The sequence below is a fragment of the Gymnoscopelus braueri genome, assembly GCF_963280865.1.
Source record: "Gymnoscopelus braueri genome assembly, chromosome: 9".
NCBI lineage: Eukaryota > Metazoa > Chordata > Actinopteri > Myctophiformes > Myctophidae > Gymnoscopelus > Gymnoscopelus braueri.
The window spans coordinates 14,689,838-14,705,713 of record NC_137610.1 but is presented as its reverse complement, the minus strand read 5'-3'; positions in this window follow the sequence as shown (position 1 = coordinate 14,705,713).

Below are 15,876 nucleotides of genomic sequence, written 5' to 3'. Positions count from 1 at the left end.
GGGGCTATTCAAAAATAGCAGATCTACAAGCTCATAGCGCGGCACTCGGTGCCGCGCTATGAGCTTGTAGATCTGCTATTTTTGAGTGGTGCCAGCCACTCCTACACTTGACCGTGTGTGTGGGTCCGTCCGTCCGTCCGTCCGTTTGAGCACGGCCTCAACAGCTGCAGCTGATTGCAACACAAGGATGCAACCAGTTACACTAATTCAAAGGCACCAATCTCTTCACACTGGGTGTGATGTTTTGTAAAATCGTGAAAATTTGTGCAAATCTTTAGAAATATATACATTTTAAAGCAAACTTTTGTAACTTAAATCTTTGCTTCTGGGGATTCTACAAATGTCTTCTAAATCCTAACAGTTTTTTGAAAAAAATGCTATAATCAGTGGTTCTCAAACTTTTTCATGTCAAGGACCCCCAAAATGATATGTATTTGGCCGCGGACCCCCATCTCAAAATATTTTGTTCCAGGGACCCCCCAGAAGTAAAGATTTTAGTTAAAAATGTTCACTAATATAAAAATATATTCAAAGATTTGCACAAATTTTCACGATAAAAAAAAAATAGCAGATCTACAAGCTCATAGAGCTTGTAGATTCTAGATCGGTGCCGCGCTATGAGCTTGTAGATCTGCTATTAGCCAAAGTATGAAATAATGGTTGAAGTGGTTACACAGATGCGTTCCCGGTCTTCATGGGTTAAAGCACTGTGCAAAAAGGAAAATGAAGACAGCGAGAGACAAAGAGAGAGAACCTCGGGGGCTTTCGTACAGCCAGTAGAAACTGACACGTGTTTGAAAAAAGAACAGACTTTTTTTTTGTGCTGGGTCAGATGCCTCACATTTGCACAACTGCAGTTAAACAAACAGGTGAAATGTGTCTAGGGTTCCCGGTGTGTTTTTGCTGGATCCCTCTGTGGCATTAGCACAATAAACTGTGAATTCCAGCGCTCTGAGTGAGCGAACGAGCATCTCGCACATTTTTCCTGTGGTTTTAACACCGACGTGACAGAGGGAAGCGAGGCTGATCCAACCATGTTCCTAGGATAGCGAGGCTGCACACACCACTCTCTCATCATTTGTGACTTTCACCTGGTGTGGTGGTGTTCTGTGCCATGTCAGTGTGGCTGGGGGTGTGAGAATGATGTGTGCATGTGTGCGTGTACGTGTGTGTGCGCGTGTGTGTGTGCGTGTGTGTGTGTGCGTGCGTGTTTGTGTATACGAGTGGGGAGGTGTCACAGAGGTATCAGGCAGACAAGCCCCTCTTCACCCTTCTAAAAATGTGTGGCGCATGGTTACTGATCCTCCTGTATCTCAGCAGCTAAAGCTTGATTGCACAGCCACCGGTCGGTGACAGAACTCCCCCCGTAATACACATATCTCTCTGTCACAACGTCGCTAAGACTAACATTAACAAAGGAGTGTACATGCTGTCAGCAAACAAAACATGGTTATTGGTTTACTGTGCAATTGTCACAAAACAAAGAATGGCAATATCAAACCCAAAGCTTTCCATAATCTTAGATTTTTTTTTCATGCTCAATGCTGAATTGGAGGCACAGCGCAAGCTTCATCCGCTAAACAATGGAATATTTGTTCTCTGCGTTTGCCTCAAATTAGGCCAAGGTTTGGATAAGGATGAACACTACAGTGTAGTGGAGAGAACAATTCATGTTTCGAATGTGAAGCTATTGTTAAAAGGGAAATGCGGGGATGGAATGCTCCTCTGCAAAGATAGATTATCCTATGGCAGTATAAACATCATGTCTTTGGCAGTGGTGGACAGTAACAAAGTACATTTTACTTGAGCACTGTACTTTTACATTTTAAAATTGTAAGTATCTTTCCTTCGGTATTTGTATTTTTTTTTATACTTATGACTTTCACTCCACTACATTTCAAAGACAAATATTATGCTTTTGTGAAAAAGTACAAATATAGTTAAAATAGCAGATATACAAGCTCACAACGTGCCACCATGCAACCCATTGTGAGCTTGTAGATCGGCTATTTTCACTATTTAAAAAAAAGTGAAATCTGAAAAGTTTTTTTTTCTTCTTTTTTTCAAAATCTCAATTGAACAATGCATTGATGTTAAAAACAAAATGTAATTTGTAATCTGTACTTTTGAATACTTGAGCCTTTTTAAAAGCATGTACCTTTGACTACTTAAGCATTTTTTTTAAAGCAACCTAAGTACAAATTTAACTGAGCTACTTTAACTTGTAGTAGAATAATAATTGAACAAGTACTGGGGGTTTAGTACTTTGTCCACCATTGGGTGTTGGACAACTTCACTCAAGTCAAAGTCAGGGACACTCAGCTTAACTGTCTGGCGTGGTCTCTTCATTCTTTCTTTGCAACTGCTGCATTACTTGCACAAATAGTTTGATTAAAGCAGTGGATCACATTGCTCACTCCACATGTGAATGAACAGGATTTATCTGAAGTGCAGCAGCTGCGGAGACATTAGCATACTTGCTGTGAGTCAGAATATAAGACACCTTTGTTGAAGTGTAAAAGCACTTGTGCAATTTACAGCCAGGAGAAGGAGACTGGCTGCCATAGTTTCCTGAGATATTTGAGTTATTTAGTTCATGCTACACCATTCTGTGATGGGTATACGAGCTGTGAAGCTAAACATTAAAATTAGAAAACACAGTACGAGTGCCACTGGATTTGTCCTCTTTCCAAGCTTCTTGAAGGGATGCACTGCTCTTTAACCACTTACTGTAAGTGTAAGCAATATATAATTCATTGTATGGCGAAAAATAGCCAATCGACAAGCTCAAAATTCGTTGCAAATGTCTGAACCTGCGGTTCCTCTCGTACTGAGCGGGATTACGTTGTGAGCTTGTAGATCAGTTATGTTTATTTGTTGGTTGCTGTTTTGTTTTTTTACATTTTCTGCCCATAATTACATGCCCAAAATTGGGACACCAAGTTAAAATGGTTAACCTCAAGATTAAAGAGGATCTAGAAGATCCATGTTGGTAGTGAGCAGGATTTAAATGTGGTCAGTATCAGTATCAGAACAATCCCTACTTTGAGCATGTCATCATTATGGGTTAAATGTTTCAAAACCTAAATTATCAAAACATTTCTGAAAAGTGTTAGGAATGTCCAAATGTTCCAAATTCTCAAAGATATTTGTGTTCTTATTACAAAGTATATAAGTGGTTAACTTTAAGAGAGTAAAACAGGACACATAAGGCTACATCTTTGACACATTTTTGTAACTCTTGTTACTGTAAGTAGACAATCAAGATGCAAGTGATATCATGAAGCTGTTTGTGCTATATTGCATGTATTAAAGTTGCATGTATGAAAGTTGCTATACCGGCCCCTCAGGTCTTCAAGTGCTGACCTGCTCGAGGTGCCTACAATGACATAAAAAATACGGTGAGGCAGCATTCTGCTTCTACGGACCGACAGCGTGGAATAAACTCCCATTACACCTAAGACAGGCAGCCTCTGTCGATAGCTTTAAAGCACAGCTCAAGACCTATTTCTTCACTCTTGCTTTTAGCTGATTCTTTGGTTGATTTTTAAGTCCTCACTGTATTGCCTATTTTAATGTTGTTTTATGCTTTTGCTTTTCTTTTTTTTGCTTTATTGTTAAATTGGTTGTAACTGTAATTGTATTCTTGCTCTGTAAAGCACTTTTAGCTGCATTTCATGTCATGAAAGGTGCTATACAAATAAAGTTTATTATTATTATTATACTGGTTGAATAATACTCTTCAAACTAAACTCCCCTCGACAGAGTGATCATGCATATTACTGAGAGGGGGCTGTCTGTGGTTTAACTAACTCAGGAAGTGGGGACAGCTGTATGAAAGTTGGGTGTTAGTTTGTGGTTTAGACAAATAACTGTGACATTTCTCACAAACACGAGCATCAACATTATCAATCACTCTTATGAATTGAGTATGTGACTGAGGACCCCTATTGAATCAAGCCCAAAGGCTTCTTTGGGGTTTTCCATCCTTTTTAGTTGACCTTGTATTTTGAACTGTACTTCCATGCGGTGGTGGAAAAAGTACTCAAATTATTTACTTAAGTAAAAGTACCAATACTGCAATATAAAAAATACTCTGTTACAAGTAAAAGTCCAGAATTAAATTTTTACTTGAGTAAAAGTACAAACTCTTGGCATGAAAATGTACTTAAAAGTACCAAAAGTAAAATTACAAAATATTTGAAAATAGCAGATCTACAAGCTCAAATAGCCTAGGTATAAAATAGGGCTAAAGTAAAAAAAAAATATTTGCCTCTGAGATGTAGTGGAGTAGAAGTAAAAGTATAGACAATTGGAAATACTCCAGTAAAGTAAAAGTACCTTAAAATTGTACTTAAGTACAGTACTTGAGTAAATGCACTTAGTTACTTTACACCACTGCTTCCATGTGCTTTTTCTCTCTGCAAACTTCTAAATAAAGTATTCAATCAATCAATCAATCAATCAATCTTAGATATGGAATATGATTCACTGAATCATGCAGTAGGTGTGTGCCTTCAATGTTTGCCATTTATCTCACTGGTACGATCATTGTAAATCAATGTTGTGATATGCAAAACAAGCAGATTCCTGATCTGAAGGGTAATCACAGACTTGGAAAGGCTTGAGGGTTTCAGCAATCAGGTGATAATTAGGCCTATATAACAATAAACTTATTTCATTTGAATTGGCAACCTGTTTCACGAGAAACCTTTGGAGGGGTTCAGAGCCGCGTGCAGTGGTGGAAAGTAACTAAGTACATTTACTTAAGTACTGTACTTAAGTACAATTTTGAGGTAATTGTACTTTACTTGAGTATTTCCAATTTCCAATACTTTTACTCCACTACACCTCAGAGGCAAATATTGTACTTTTACTCCGCTACAATTATTTGAAAACTTTAGTTACTAGTTACTTTTCAGATATAAATGATTACATTATAAAACATACATTAACCACTTCCGATCTACAAGCTCACAACGCCTCACAACGCGTCGCATCGCGACGCGTTGTGAGCTTGTAGATCTGTTATTTTCAAATATTTTAGTACTTTTACTTGTGGTACTTTAAGTACATTTTAATGCCAATACTTTTGTACTTGTACTCAAGTAAATTTTGAATTTTGAACTTCTACTTGTAACAGAATATTTTTATATTGCAGTATTGGTACTTTTACTTAAGTAAATAATTTGAGTACTTTTTCCACCACTGGCCGCGTGACAACGAGACTAGAAAACCAAAACCTTGATGGTGTTGTTGTGGAGGTTCTGTTCCCTCTTCATTCAGCTCAATAACATCAGCCTCGGCTGTCAATCCTGTTTCTAGCTTTCATGAATCATAACACAAGTCTGTGTAAGTTCTGTGCTGTAAGTTCTGTGCTATTTTTTAACCCACCAAGACCGGGAACGCATCCGTGTAATTCTTTAGACTTCTTTGGGCTATTCAAAAATAGCAGATATACAAGCTCGTAGCGCGGCACCGAGTGCCGCGCTACGAGCTTGTAGATCTGCTATTTTTGAGAAAATCTTGAAAATGTGTGCAAATCTTTGAATATATTTATACATTTTTAAAGCACATTTTTTTAACTAAAATCTTTGCTTCTGGGGGGTCCCTGGACCAAGATATTTTCAGATGGGGGTCTGCGGCCAAATACGTATCATTTTGGGGGTCCTTGACATGAAAAGGTTTGAGAAGAACCACAGCAACATAATTTTTTTTTAAAAACGGTTAGGATTTAGAAGACATTTGTAGAATCCCCAGAAGCAAAGATTTGAGTTTACTTTAAAAAAATATATATATTCAAAGATTTGCACACATTTTCACTATTTTTCAAAAAAATAGCAGATCTACAAGCTCGTAGCGCGCACTCAGTGCCGCGCTATGAGCTTGTAGATCTGCTATTTTTTCTAATAAATCGAAAAACGACACCTGATGCGTTCCCGGTCTTAATGGGTTAAGCTTTGCGCATGGTGCTGCCTGACAGGTAGCTGCCTACGACTGTGTATCTGGGCTGGAAAGGAAGGACAGTTCAGACCACCACCGTGTCAGGTGAGAGGTGACATACGTGGGGGGGGGGGGGGGGGCATTTTAGGTTGTCTCGAGATCATGAGAACATGCAGACATTTTCACACATTTTTACCCAGGCGCACCTGCATACACACAAATATAAATGTGCAGCCAACCACACACACACACACACACACACACACACACACCTACACGGCGTACACACAAGTGCACGCATGCATGACCAACATTTCCAGTGACATCCGATGTAAGATGACACTACATGACACTAACAATCTTAGTTTGACTCACCAGCTTGGTTATACTTTCTGCAAGAACTGATGATGCTACAATGATGGCACAAGCTGGCAGCTGTTACCCTGTTTGCAGATTATCTGAGAGCCTCTGCTTGCTGCCACCTTCGAGCAGACTAAGGGTTTTCTGTTTTTCATTTTCAGCCTGGGGGTGTGCAAGTCAAGTTGACAAGGTTGCCATGAGCCCTCTTGAACTGCGAACAGGAAGGGCAAGTGCTAAAAGTGCTGGAAGGCAGACCTCCGTGGTCTTGAAAGTCCAAAGTATAGTGTAATTGCAAGGACAAAATAACTGGTAATAGCTTCTGAACTAGCAACAAACAAAAAAGAAGTTCAAATGTCACCGACATATTTTGACAATCACAGTGTATCTGTCATCACTGGACTTTAGAAACATGCATGGTATTCCATTCCATTATGCTCGCCCGCAAAATAGTTCAAATCATCACACATCCCAAGGTTCTTTTAATGGTCAAAGGTTGAAGTACGCAAAGATACTACTGAGGCTATGAGTGCATTTTGGAGATACCCAAACTAAAGTTTATTTAAAATACTGGTACATGGAACTTTTTATTTAACTTTTTTTTACTCACTTTTTAGTTTCACCGTACACATATTTTCTTCAAAATAAAAGGGTAGAATTTGAAAGTGAAGATGCATGCATACAGGGGTGGTAAAGGAGAGACATTGCAGACTAGCTATATGGTTAGAGCTTTTTTTGTGCCTAAAGAACGTTTTATTTTCTATTTTGGAATAGGGTTCTATGGCTACCACCAAATTTCCCACTTAATGATGACGTTCGCCATAAGACGGATGACTTTGGAAGACATTTGCGGGCTCTGTGGCTGAAGGTCGTTGACTGAACAATCCATTTTACTGCCTATGTTATGTTGTTATGCTATGACAAGACCTTATGCCACAAAGGGAATGTAAAATTGCTCTAGGCATGCGAATGAAGCCTAAAAACAGATGAATCTTCCTAACAACTATACTTAGATAATTGAGGGTGGAATTACGGGTAAAAAAAAAAAGAAGTTGTGAAAACCACCGCTCTAGAAAGTAAACAGCACAACTGGATAGAAAGCTAAAAGAGGAGAGTGGCCACGCGGGCTTCATCATATAGTTTAGCAATACCCTGACAGCAGGCTGACTGCTGATTTAAACTCTTTCTTCAACTTTCTCTACTTATTAATTCTTGATCCCATTACAATTGATTTGCCAGGCCAGAACAGAAACTCGTTGTCCTAACATTGCACAATACACAACCTTCAGGAAAAAGTCTCTGCTACAGCAGACCACCATGCAAGAGCCTCTGTGTACAGAAGGTAGTACAGTAGGTATTCATTTCAGACTGCTCACAGTGGGGTTGGAGAGGAAAAGGGAAGAGTGATTAGGAGAGCTTGAACGGGAGTTTGGCAAGTGTGAGAAATTTTAAGTGCTCAATGCAACCACCTCCACCAACAGAGACACACAGGCACAGACAGAGGGAGAGAGAGGGAGAGAGAGAGAGAGAGAGAGAGAGAGAGAGAGAGAGAGAGAGAGAGAGAGAAACACGCACACACACACACGCGCGAGGTCTGAGTGACTCCATTCCTGTCACTGGGGGCTTGCTGTGAAAACAACCCTCCCCCAAGACCCCCTACTACCCACTGCACCCACCCTCTCTCTCTCTCTCTCGCTCTCTCTCTCTCGCTCTCTCTCCCTCCTCTTGTCCCCCACACACACCCCCTCTCTCCCTCTCCCTCTTCCCTGGACGCCAGCCTGACATACCAGACCTTGTTCGTTAGTGCATATTTTTACCCACCGTTACTAAATTAGGAAGCCAGCGCAGAGCAAACGGAGTGTGGCTGCCAAGGCAGAGAGAAGAAGAAGGGTCTGATCAGGCCTGGGTTTGCTGAGGGCCCATGCCAGCCCTGCCAGCTTCATTAAGAGCCACTTGGGTTTCAGAAATAGAAGCCCAACAGGGGCTGAGGCCAAAGAGAGGCCCGGAATGCCTGGCCAAAAACTCACGGGACAAACAAACAAATAAAAACGGGCTGTCTCATGGCCTGCCAGAATCAACCGGCAGCAGCCACCCCAAGGAGCCACGAGAAGTTATCTTAGGCAGTCGTGCACACAAAAGTGCGCCCTGCCCCGAGTTTAACCCTTTGAGACCGGGAACGTCATTTTTGGTTGTCTTCGGCTATTCAAAAACAGCAGATCTACAAGCTCATAGCGTGGCACCGAGTGCCACGCTACGAGCTTGTAGGTCTGCTATTTTTGAAAAATCGTGAAAATATTTGAATATATATATATATTTTTTTTTTAAGCGAACATTTTTAACTCAAATCTTTGCTTCTGGGGGGTCCCTGGAACAACATATTTTGAGATGGGGGTCCGTGGCCAAATACAATATTTTGGGGGTCCTTGAGATGGAAAAGGTTTGAGAACCACTGATATTATAGCAACATAAGTTTTTTTCAAAAAGTTAAGATTTAGAAGACATTTGTAGAATCCCCCAGAAGCAAAGATTTGAGTTAAAAGCATTTGCTTAAAAATATATATATATTCAAAGATTTACACACACGTTCATGATTTTTCAAAAAATAGCACATCTACAAGTTCATAGCGCGGCACTTGGTGCCGCGCTATGAGCTTGTAGATCTGCTATTTTTGAATAGCCAAAGAATTACAAAAAGAATGACACAGATGCGTTCCCGGTCTTAACAGGTTATAACCGGTGACAGCGCACACACACCGCCAGGCTGACACAGAATAAATTAACCTAGAAAACTGTCTCCGGAGACCAATTTCTCAAAGCAGCCACAGAGACGTTACTTCGTGTTTGTTTGGCATGGATGTTGGGCACTGATGTGAGAAAGGATATTTTCACTAGGAAATTTACATTTCCTCTCCTCTCTCTCTCTGGCTGGCATATAGCATTCATGTCCTATACAAGTATGTATAACAGGGATTCTTTTAACCATCTCTCTCTGTCTGTCTGTAGACGCGGTCGATGAATAGTTAGTCGAAGACTTTTCAAAAACACAATGAGCTTTGAAGAGGTCTTAGTGGTTCTGCTCAGATATGCTATATTATGTAAGGTATATAATGTATGTATGTATATATATATATTTTTTTCAGCTGAAGAATCTTTTGGCAAAAAGATTTGCATGAAATTTCTCAAGAGTTGAGCAATTTCTGAATATCTTATTTAATCCATAATTATAGAGCAAATGACGGCACGTTTACGTTTTAGACTCCTGGTGCAAGTGTTGAATAATGGTCGTCAGTGCTTGTGTTGACTTTCTCCAATGGTATTTGGTTTGAATAAGGATTGTCAGTGCAACTAAGATAATAATAAGTATAATGTCCGTTTCGGCCGCATTATACTGTAGGACGTGTACACGGTAAATGATGCATCATATGGATCAAAATTTTGACTTCCCATACAGTCATTCTACCAAATTAGTCATTGGTAATGCCATTTAACTTTGTGTTCAGACTTGCTCTACCCTGGAATTAAATCTCTAACGCTGGGATCATCAACTGGAATACAAACTGTACGTATGTACAGTATTCTTATACTATCACAGACACTGTATTGGACAGTATTTCCTACTAGGTTTGTGTTAATTTGCTGTAGACACATTGGCCCACCCACATACTGGGCTAGTGTCACTCACTGTACAAGTTTGTCTTTACGTCTATAAGAATTACAAATGTATTAATTCTTAGAAGTTTATGAGGCCGTTGAGTATCAGAGATCTCTAAAATCTGTTTCAGATATCATCATGAGCAGAAATACTATATATATCAATATACTGTAGTTCACTAATGGTCTAAAAATATGACTTGGGTCTACAAAATGAGGGAGATTATACTGTGCAAGCATTTGTAGCAAGTCACTTTGCCGTATATGAATAATTATGAATAACTCAAATGCAGAGTTCTTAATCCAAAACAAAAATAGCAAAAGGGGAACCAGGGCAGTAAGTTAGGCGACTGTAAGAAGATCTGCTAATTGCCTACCATGTAGAAAGATATTGTTTTATTTTAAATGAACAGACTTAAAGTATATATATATATATATCCATAACAATTAATGAATAACAATAATAGATTAATAAATAAACGATGAAAGAGATTGGAAATGCTTATTTTCTGTCATAATGTGCTGTCCTTCAAGCAGAATGTAGTTCTTTGCAATGGTTGAGGTGCTATATAGGACCGCTGTCATAAAAAGAAACTATTCAGTCCCTGTATGGTTCTTTAGAGGTTCTTCAGCTTAGTTTAGGCACCTCTAATCTTTCTTTATAAGACCATCTGACAAAGATATGTGTTATATAGCACCAAAAGAGGTTCTCCTATGGTTAACAACAACTTTTAGTGTGTACATAGATTATGTGATAGGTAATTGAAGGATATAAGACTTGACCATGTAAAATAAGCATTGACATCTCTCTCATCTCAGCAAATTGCCTTTCATTTGAGTATGAATATGAGATTTTTGTTATCTAAGTTTTGACATTTGTCAGAACAGGGGGAGATTCAATGTTGTCATTCAGGCTTTAAAGTTAAGTGGGTGAAAAATACTTCATTCAAATTATCAACCTTTCTGACCATGACAGCTCAGGGGGGGAAAGGCAAAAGCAGTCAAGCACTCCATCTCTGAAAAGATGCTGAAAGTTCCACGCGCCCATATAGCAGATGTATATTTTTACAAAACTAGACTGACATCTACTGGTAGGATTAGACAATTACATTGTACGTCTTGTTTTTTCGGGTCAATACTTTTTGCATACATCTATGCATGATGTATCAGCCAATAGGCTGACTGTTTGTACACATGGATAGTTCTACAGCTGTTTTTGAGAGGAAGAACATCTTCACTTCCTCTGCCAATATTTTGCAAAGAGGTGCAGAGATGACTGTATGCCAGTGCTGCACTATCAAGGCCAACAGCTTGAGGACGAATTGATATCTGGCACGCTATGATGGCTCAACCAGATAGTTAACTTACAATATGACGGCGTCTTAGCTTCAAACCTGCATGGCTGTTGTGCTGCATGTCGAGCCTCTCTGCGAAAACTTTCCTCTCTGTCTACTGTACCATCTGGAAAGAAAGCAAAAATAATGGGAAAAAATTATAAAGTATTTTCAACTCCAGTACATTTGGATATGAATGGGTGTGACAGTCTAATTAAAAAGATAAAATAATTAAAATAATTAGCTTCATCATCCTATATTAAAATTGGGACGAAATTCACCTTCACCCATTTTCAACCAAACTTCATACAATTGGTCCTCAATAATGTTCTGGATAAAATGGTACCATTTATTTCTACTCGGTCTGTGTCTCATAACAGCTACGCCCAATTATGGAGTGTGTTGTCTAAACCTCGTCATGGCATCGGGCGCAAACAAATCAGTCAGCTCCATATATGGGCACAAAAGGGGTCATGCCCATATATGGACAAGAATCGATACAAGGAGAGAGGTGTGCTAATGGGTGAAGTGCAGTTCAGTGTTGATTTCGTCGACTAAAACTATGACGAAAAATGTTCGTCGACTACCTTTTTTCACTGACGAAAACTAAATAAAAACTAAGCTATGATGACTAAAACCAAGACTAAATACATTGACAATTTTGTCAACAAATACAAACTAGACTAAAATGTTAGGGAAGTACTAGTGGAGAAGAGATCCAGTAGAACTAAATGGCAAGTCATTTTACGTTTGGTTGCGCTCAGGTGTGCGCTCTGAAAATAGCAGATCTACAAGCTCACAACGCAGATCGGCTATTTTCAGAATGCAACCAAGTGTAAAATCAGCAATTACGATGCCATCAAGGCACCGCCAAAATACATTTTATTCGACTAAATCAATTGTAGATTTTGTCAACTAAAACTAAAATATGACTAAAACTAAATGGAATTTTATTCAAAAGACTATGACTAAAACTAAATCAAAATTTGCTGATAAAATCAACACTAGTGCAGTCTAAGAGGTGGGTTTTCAGACTGTGGCGAAACATGGGGAGTGAGTCTGTAGTCCTGACTGCAAGGGGGAGTTCATTCCACAGTTTGGGATCCAGGGAGGGAGAAGAGGGAGAAGACCCCGGGGGGAAAGGACAGCTAAAGTGTGTACAGTAACTGTATGAATAGTCCCCATCAAAGGACTATGTTTAACATGAAAATGTATTCATTAATAAAATATACGAGAGATATACAAAAGAAAAGAAACAAATCTCATGACAATAAGTGTTTTGAATCAGAGCTAAATAGGTGTGTTATGACTTCATGCGTCATATTATAAGTGATGATAAAAAAAAAGATTTAAAAAGGGGACAGGTTAAAATCCTTTATAAGTAGGTAAGAATAGTGGAAGAATGCTTCCCTCCTGACAGTCTAATAGCAGTTTAAAGCTAACATATTACTCTTTTGCAGACATTTTAATACCAGCAATGGGGATTTGGGATTCCTCTAACTGGATTTTCACTTGGCTGGAGGCTGGAGCAGAGCATTAAATGTCTCCATCAGAAGAAAAAGTAGAACTCCTTATGTGGAAACTAGGCATGCTATGGTCTTTATATCATCACACCTTGGGATGATTAACCATAAACCCATAAAGACCAGTCAATTTACTGACCATTTCAGTAGCCATTGGAGCAATTTCCCCCCAATGACCTTTAATACTACTATTACATGAGAGGAGAGGAGAGAGGATATTAGGGCTTTAATTAAACACTGAGAAGGTGGACATTATTTATTGAGGAGGTATGAGTCCTGAAATAACCTGTAGGAACTATTGGGTAATGTTATTCTTAATAAATGTGTGTATACTGTAGGATTAAGTATATGCACGCGCGCACACACACTTCGGATCATCGAAGAGCACAAAATAGGAAATAACTTGACATTAAGTATTCATTAAACTATTTGTTCCATATAGTTTGTTTTATTTTTGTTGTAGGTGGCAATGACTCAGTGTCACTGAGCAAAGGTGAGCGGTCAACTCAGAAACCTACAGTATGAGGAATCATTTAGGGGTGAACAGATGACCATGATGACAGAAGGATTACTCATTTTGGGGGTTTGGTCAGGAAATGCGTTGTTAAAGAGGACAGGGATTCCATTCATACGTTTACAGTAATTACTGTAGGTATGCTGCTGCTGAAACGGTCTGTCTCTTCCCTGGGGAAGGACAACAATATGATTGCAAGATGACATGTAGAGAGCGCATGTTGAGCTTTATGGGGGATATACTTATTCTGAGAACATCAATCAATGCAGCAGCAGCAGCACAGGTGGTCTTGTCTGGGACATTCAACGTAAATTGGTGAGAAACATAATGAATGGAAAGTAATGGAGAGGACAATGGGAGAAAGTAGGCCTATACCCTCTAAAATGTTGGACATCATGAACGCGATTAGATGTCAACATGACAATGGGACTTATGGGAGAGGAGAAATAGTATGTCATTGAAGAAAGCTAAACTAAGATGAGTTGTGCGTGTTCTAAAATAACAGTGTATCTACCTGGCAGGGATGGATTAAGACTCAAGGAGGCCCCTGGGCCAATTATCCTACACGCTACCCAGAACGTGCAGTCAGGTATAGGCACGAAAACACACTGCTCGAGTTGTAGAGCATGTCTGGGCCAAGAAATCACCTGTAGACATGTTATCGTACAGGATGTACAGTCAATAACCCACAGTATTTACATTATATTTATTTTCATGTAAAACATTTAATTAAAAAAATATTTCAAATACTTGTCTGGCTCCTGTTAGTCAGACATCCATCTACACAGGAGGGGGCTTGTACTGCAGGCTGGCTGAGGGGACCACATATTTGAGCGATCTAAATATATGTTTAATGTAAATATATGTCACTCTTGACCATCTCTCGACGATATTTTCCCTCCCGGGGAAGGCTTTAGGAACCTTCCCCCAGCCACCCTTTGGAAACTCTGATCGCTGCTCCGTCCAACTGCTCGCTGCATATACCCAGTGTTGATTTCGTCGACTAAAACTATGACGAAAAATGTTCGTCGACTACCTTTTTTCACAGACGAAAACGTAATAAAAACTAAATCAAAACTAAGCTATGATGACTAAAACTAAGAGATAAATATATTGACAATTTCGTCAACAAATAAAAACTAGACTAAAATGTTAGTGAGGGACTAGTGGAGAAGAGATCCAGTAGAACTAAAAGACAAGTCATGTTATGTTTGGTTGCGCTTGGGTGTTGCGCTCTGAAAATAGCAGATCTACAAGCTCACAACACGTCGCGCTGCGACGCGCTGTGAGCTTGTAGATCGGCTATTTTCAGCATGCAACCAAGCGTAAAATCAGCCATTATGACACCATCAACACCCGCCAAAATACATTTTAGTCGACTAAATCAACTGTAGATCTAGTCGACTATAATCTTATGATATTTAGTCGACTAAAATTAGACTAAAACTAAAACATTTCAGATGACTAAAATATGACTAAAACTAAATGGAATTTTATTCAAAAGACTATGACTAAAACAAAATCCAAATGTGCTGTCAAAATCAACACTGATATGAGCAGAGGCTGAAAAAAGAGCCAGTCAGTGAAAGGTATGTCCGAAAAGGTCGGAAGATACGGATACCACGCTACAATCTTGCTTTGAGCAAGCTGACTGGAGCTGTTCAAGCACCCCTCTGGGAATAATGTCAACGAGTTCTCAGACACAGTAACTGGCTTCATCAGTCGTGAGTACTGTAAGTGCATGGATGATAATGTCCCAAAAAGGACTATTCAGATTGAAATTAATATACTCGCCACACTACATGCACGTAACGCTGCCTTCAGATCTGGGAAAGTGGGGCCCGTACCCGTAACGCCCCCAGAGCAACATCAAAAGGTCACCCACAACAACCAGCCAGGATCAGCACCACCCGAGGAGATGAACAGCACCAACACCAACCAGCCAGTGGCAGCACCACCTGGGGAGGCCAGCCCACCAACCATCTCGGAGGCCGACGACGTACGCAGACCCTTCAAGCGTGTGAACACCCGTAAGACTGTGGGCCCAGACGGGATCCCAGGCCACATCCTAAAAACATTTTCAGACCAGATGGCGGGAGTCTTTGTGGACATTTTCAACCTCTTCCTCTCTCAGGCCATGGTCCATGCAGGCTTCAAAATGTCCACCATTGTGCCCATTACCAAGCAGCACTCCAAACACTATATGTTCCAGCCATGCTCGACACTAAGCTCAGAGAACTGCATGGATACTAGCCCCATTAAGTACCTCTCACTCCGCTATACAGCTCAGAGATGAGCTGTATAGCGGAATGAGAGGTACTTAATGGGGCTACATGGATACTAGACTTCCAGGCGAACTGCCACTAGGTGGTGAGAATGGGCAACATCACTTCTGACACCTTGACCCTCAACACAGGAGCCCTACAGGGATGCATGCTGAGCCCTCTTCTCTACTCCCTGTACACACATTACTGCACAGCCACGCACAGCTTCAATGTCATCATCATCAAGTATAGTTAAAGTTTTTTTGCGGTACACATCGACCTCAAGTGGG